This window comes from Herpailurus yagouaroundi, unplaced genomic scaffold (genome assembly GCF_014898765.1).
Source record: "Herpailurus yagouaroundi ecotype Mexico unplaced genomic scaffold, PumYag 166, whole genome shotgun sequence".
In the NCBI taxonomy this organism is placed as follows: Eukaryota; Metazoa; Chordata; class Mammalia; order Carnivora; family Felidae; genus Herpailurus; species Herpailurus yagouaroundi.
Window position 1 is genome coordinate 2,171,882 of NW_024412407.1, and position 6,747 is coordinate 2,178,628.

Here is a 6,747-nt window from a genome sequence, read left to right on the forward strand (position 1 = left end):
TAAAGTGTCAAGTCCTAGCAGACCAGGGGAGAGCTGCCTGAGAATGAATGGAACCCAGGTGGCCAGGCTGTGGAGACAAGCAAAGCTGAGGAGGGGGTAAGGGATGTGGGAGGTTGCCATCTAAAACTGGGTGGTCAGAGAAAGTGTCACTGAGAAGGGATATTTTAGCAAAGACCTGAAGGAAATGAGGGAAAGAGCTATGGAGATGTCTAGTGGAAGAACACTGGGGCAGAGGCGGGGTTAGGCAGTCACACATGACCATGGGACTGGGGGTGAGGGGCAGAGTCATAATGGCACTGGTAGAGAGCAGGGCAGGGGCCTCAACATGCAAGGCCCTGGCACTCACAGCAGGGGCTTGGATCTTGTTCCAGTAAAAGGGAAAAACGCTGAGGGTTTTAGGCAACAGAGTGTACAGTTCTTCTTGGTCCTACGCCTGCCCCTGTTTAGAATGTTCTTCTTCCTGCATAATTGGAAAACTGCACTTTGGAAAACAGTCAGGCATTATTTGATAAATTGAAATTGCCTGTACATACACTTTGACTGTTAGGTTTTTTTTTTTTTTTTTAATGTTTTAATTTTATTCTTGAGAGAGAGAGAGAGAGAGCATGAGTGGGAGAGAGGCAGAGAGAGAGGGAGACACAGAATCCATTATTTCTTTAAAAAAAATTTTTTTTTAATGTTTACTTATTTTTGACAGAGAGAGAGACAGAGCATGAGCAGGGAAGGGCAGAGAGAGGGAGACACAGAATCCGAGGCAGGCTCCAGGCTCTGAGCTGTCAGCACAGAGCCCGACGTGGGGCTCGAACTCACGGACCATGAGATCACGACCTGAGCAGAAGTCAGACGCTCAACCAGCTGAGCCACCCAGGCTTCCCAAGGGAGACACAGAATTCACAGCAGGCTTCAGGCTCCAAGATGCCAGCACAGAGTCTGACAATGCTGAGGGCTCAAACTCACAGACCGTGAGATCATGACCTGAGCCAAAGTCAGACACTCAACTGACTGAGCCACTCAGGTGCCCGTTTTTTGTATTTTTTAAGGAGGCTCCATGCCCCACATGAAGCCTAATATGGGGCTTTGAACTCATGACCAAGATCAAGCCCTGAGCTGAGATCAAGACATAAGCTGAGGGGCACCTGGGTGGCTCAGTCGGTTAAGTGTTTGACTTCAGCTCAGGTCATGATCTCACATTCGTGCGTTCAAGCCCTCAGTTGGGCCCTTTGCTGACAGCTCAGAGTCTGGAGACTGCTTCAGATTCTGTGTCTCCCTCTCTTTTTGCCTCTCCCCTGCTCACACCCTGTCTCTCTCTCTCTCTCTCTCTCTCTCTCTCTCTCTCTCTCTCTCTCTCAAAAATAAACATTTAAAAAATTATATATAAAAAAAACCCCTGAGCTGAGATCAAGAATCAGATGCTTTAACCAACTGAGCCACCTAAGCGTCCCCCTTTTATTTTTAATTTTTTAAATATATTTTTTAAAGTTTATTTATTTTGAGAGAGAGAGAGAGAGAGAGAGAGAGAGTGAGTGAAGGGGAGGGGCAGAGAGAGAGAGGAAGAGAGAAAATCCCAAGCAGGGTCCGCACTGTCAGTGCAGAGTATATAGGGCTCAAGCTCAAGAACTGTGAGATCATGACCTGAACCTAAATCAAGAGGTGAACACTCACCTGACTGAACTACCCAGGTGCCCCATCCCCCCCCTTTTTTTTTAAACGTTTATTTATTTTTGAGACAGAGAGAGACAGAGCATGAACGGGGGAGGGGCAGAGAGAGAGGGAGACGCAGAATCCGAGGCAGGCTCCAGGTTCTGAGCCATCAGCCCAGAGCCCGACGCGGGGCTCGAACTCACGGACCACGAGATCGTGACCCGGGCTGAAGTCGGACACTCAACCAACTGAGCCACCCAGGCGCCCCTGCCCCATCCCTTTTTTTTTTTTTTTTTCCTCGTTTATTTATTTTTGGGACAGAGAGAGACAGAGCATGAACGGGGGAGGGGCAGAGAGAGAGGGAGACACAGAATCGGAAACAGGCTCCAGGCTCTGAGCCATCAGCCCAGAGCCCGACGCGGGGCTCGAACTCACGGACCGCGAGATCGTGACCTGGCTGAAGTCGGACGCTTAACCGACTGCGCCACCCAGGCGCCCCGCCCCGCCCCGCCCCGCCCCGCCCCATCCCTTTTTAAACTAAGCTCTATGCCCGGTGTGGGGCTCGAACTGGCAACCTCGAGATCAAGAGTCCCATGCTCTCCCGACTAAGCCAGCCAGGTGCCCCATAACTCTTAGTTATATAGCCTGGAAGAACTCTTGCATGTATGTACTGGGAAACATGTACAAGAATGTTCTTAGCACCATTGTTTATGGTAGGCATACTGAAAACAACTCAAACATCTACCAACAGAATAAAAACGTCAATCATAAATTGTGATATATTTATGCATACCATGAAACAATAAAAAGGCAGTTAATATGCGAAAACTTGGATGTGTCTCACAAACAGGAAGTTGAACAAAAGAGGACACGAAAGAGTAATACAGTATCATTCCATTTACATAAACCTCAAAAGCAGGCAAGATTAGGGTGCCTGAGTGGCTCAGTGGAGCGTGCAACTGTTGATTTCAGCTCAGGTCATGATCCCAGGGTTGTGGGATGGAGCCCTGCACCCGGCTTTGCGCTGAGTGTGGATTCTCTCTCTCCCTCTGCCCATCTCCCCTGTTCTCTCTCTCTCTGAAAAAAATAAAATAAAACAAAAGCAACATTTATTTTACAAAAGCAGGCAAGATTAAGCAATGGTATTTAGGGGTGCATACCTAGGTCTAAAACTATAAAGAAAAACCAGAAAATAGTCATCACAAAAGTCAGGATGGTGGTTACTTCTTAGGGGAGGCAGGGAATTGTGGGAAGAACACATGGGAGCTTCTGGAGTGCAGGAAATACTACTTCTTGACTTGCCCGGCAGTTAAATAGGTATTTGCTGTATTCCAGCTTACTCATACACTGTTCATAATATATTTATATATTCTGTATAGAAAGAGAAAATAAAGTACTGCTTTTTTCCCTCTGGTCCACGCCACCTTGCTCAGATCGTTATGCTGAAGTTAGATACTGCCTAGTCTCCTATACCTGACTTTTCCAACCAGATCTCAAGGACAGCCACCTTCCTTGTATTTTTGGCATCTCTCCATGCCTGGCATGAGGCAGATAATAAATGTTTGCTGAATTGGACTGAATTGAATTTCCCAAGTCTCTCATCCCATAGAGAGAGGGGAAGCTACAGAAGCTCGGGAGGGAGCCGGCTATGGCAAAGAGCCCTCGGGACCACCAAGACCTGGGTTCCCATCTCAGCTTTGGCATTTCCTAGCTGTGTGATTTGGGCACGTTGCTCTTAACCACTCTGGTTCTCAGCTCCCTCTTCTGTGAAATGGGGCGATAACTGCTACCTCTCTGCACTGCTTTGTGGATTGAGTAAGGTACATGCGTAGCACAGCGCCTGGAACACAGTAAGTGCTCAACCAAGGGTAGCTTCCCAACCCCCTGGCCCCAGCCCCACATCTTTTCTTCAAAGGAGTCTGCTGGAAGGGGCAGCCAGACTTCAAAGATGGGCCCAGAGGGTGGGACAACATCTTTGGGGAGGCCCCTGGGGCTAAAGTGGAACTGTAGTCTGGTAGAGAGCTGGCAGACGGCGAGATCCAACTGAAGCTGAACGGATCCCAGGCAATTGGTGGGAGTTGGCAGATGAGGTAGGACACCAAGGTTCTGGGAGTTTCCATCCAGGGGAAGTCCCAGGTGTGGGTGCGGGGGTGCCAGGCTGGCCCCACCCAACACCCTTGCTCCAGGGGATGTGGACACAGGGAGGAAAGTGGGTCAGAGCAGGGCTGGAACTTAACTCCATTGGTCCCATGACCTCTTTGCCAGCTCCAGAGGCGGCACAGCCACAAAGAAGCCTGCTCCCTGCTCCAAAGGGCCTTCGATTCCTTTTCGCAGAAAGGAAGAACACTGGCACCTAGGTGTCTGGGCTAGAGGAAGTGGAAGCCCCCCAGTGGACAGAGGAGAGAGAACCCTTTAAGCCCTGGACTGAGGTTCTGTACTAACCACGTGTAGTAACCCACGTGACGACTGGCAGACACCTGGAGCTCTCACCTCACACATACTCCAGGCAACCGTGGAGGCAGACATGCTCCTAGTTCCAGGGAGTGGGACAGGTCAGGGCTGGATCAAGGAGGGGGAAGGTGCATGGCAGAACAGCTCTTAGGAGAAGGCTTTTCTGTCTGGTGAGGCTCCAGCTCCAGCTCCAGCTCCAGCTAGGCAAACACAGGAATCCCGCACTCTGGGGGACTTGGCAACAACGTGGGGCCTTGTTTTCTGTGTCTAATCTGAGGCCTAAGCCTGTGGTTTCCTCTTCCCTATCTGTGCCTCTATTTCCCTTTCCGGAGGAGGAAATGAAGGAATGGCTGGAATCATTTCAAGGTGGGGTCACCAGGTGTCCCAGGGTCCCCCTTTGGCCATTATGACGTGCTTATCATCTCTCCCTTGCACCATATAAAAATCCAGGAGGGGAACAGACATGGCGGGGGATTCTCTTCTTTCTGAGGGGAGCAGGGTGGCTGGGAAGCAGGGCCCTGATTCCACAGGGCCTTTGCACATATTCTTTTGTTGCCCTCCTTTCTCTTTACTCTCCTCCTCAGTTTTTCCCAGAAGCCTTTCCTGATCTCCTTGGCTGGAGGAAAAATCTTCCTATTATCCATTCTCATTGTATACCTTATGTGTCTGTATACTAGTGATCACTTGCAATTTTGTGAATTATTTGGTTAACATCAGACTCCTCCCCCAGACTTTGAGCCTGCAGGGGCAGGAACCATACCTGGGTATTCATTCCCAGGGTCTAGTACTTGCTTGGCACACAGTGGATACTTAAAAAAGATTTGTTGAGATAATGAATAATGGATGTTCAGGGAAGAAACTCCTAGGATTGTTTAGGCTAGTCCCCAAATCCTGTGTTTCAAAATCAAGGCCTTTTTCTATATGGGGATCTAGGTGGTACCGAGGCTGGTTAGGACCTTCTACACACAAATTCATTCACTAGGAAAGCCAACAAACGGGCAAGTGGCAAAATAGCCCTGGCCATTGGGGCACCTGTGTGGCTCAGTCAGTTTTGGCTCAGGTCATGATCTCACAGTTCCTGAGTTCGAGCTTCACGTCAGGCTCTGTGTTGGACAGTGCAGAGCCTGCTTGGGATTCTCTCTCTCTCTCTCTCTCTCTCTTTCTCTGTCCCTCCCCCACTCATGTTGTCTCTGTCTCTCTTAAAATAAATAAATAAACTTAAAGAAAAAAAAGTGAAAATAGGCCTGGTCAAAGGGGTGGAATTGAGCAAGCACCTGGGGCAGGGCTGGCACCAACCTTGGCACGGAGGTGGCAGAGGGGGAGGAGGTGAGAGAGGAGAAGAGGAAAGGAAAAGAGAAGACACGTGTTGTACAAAACATGTTTTCATCACACTCTCCCTGGGTGCCCTGGGCTCCAACCTCCCATGGCACTTTGGTGCCTTAATGATGTCCTTGGGGGCTGTAACACAGCTCTCCCACCTCCCACAGACATCTGCCAGCCACCTCTGAGAGCGGCATAGGGCATTCTCCCCAGCACCAGAGTGGGCATGGGACAATCACCTATTCAGTGTCCTCCTTCTGGTGGGGAGGGGGTGAGGGTGCCAGTGGTGGGGGGGGGGCGCAAAATAGCACAGTCAGGGCAGGTGGGTCAGATGTCCTGTCCTCACAATCTCTCCTTTTGGTCTTTGTGATGAGGAAAGCCAAGGAAGCCTGGTATGGGCCTAGGGCCCCCAAGAAATGATTTCTCCAAGTTGCCCCGGGTGACCCAGTGGAACAATCACAAACAGAGTAAAGGCTAGAAACAGGGATGACAGAAGGGAAGGAGAAATGAGGGGAGCTCTCTCCACCAGCTTCCAGAATAGAAGGCCCTCTTTCCAAGCTTCCTCCTGGAATCCCTGGACAGAACACCGGTGCTACTGCAAGAGGGAGAGAAGAACCTGAACCCCTCACAATGTTCCACTTCCCCGATCCCCAGTCGGCCTGGCTGTTTGGTTTGACTTCCAAACAGACCCCAGTCATTGGGTCCCCGGGAGGGGCGGGGGCAGAGGCGCGGCAACCCTGAGGGGAGGGGCCAGCACTGGGCGGGGCTTCCTGGGCATCGCCCCCTGGCTGCAGTCCTCGGCTGGGGACGCAGCAGGCCACCAGAAGGGAGGAGCCACAGTTACCAAAGACGGATGGATGGACAAACACCCACCAGAGACAAAGACAGGGGCAGACAGACAGACAAACCAAAACAAAGAGAAGGGCAGAGAGGGAGAGAATTCTAGATCTGCTCTTTCCAGTTTACCACAAGTGTTTGGTCCCCTGTTTAGCTTCCCTGTTCCCATCTGCCATTCCAGCTGCACAGTCTCAGAGCTCTAGCTCTTGGCCTGGGGACCAGCCCCTGAGCCCCCTTAAGGACGGGGGGGGGGGGGGAGGAGAGAGAGGAGATACCCAGCAGGGAGAGTGTCACGGGGGTGGTGCCTGGTTCTGTGTCAGGATGCCCAGCCAAGGGCTAGGGAGGGAGTGGTGCCCTTGCCCGGTCATGAGGACAGGAGACTCATTCACTGTAAACCAAGTTCAGATGTGCTGGGACAGGGAGGGGGAATTAGGGCCACATTCACAAACCGCAGTTGGGCCTGCTCTCCTTGCACCAGCCACCAGCAGCAGGGCTGGA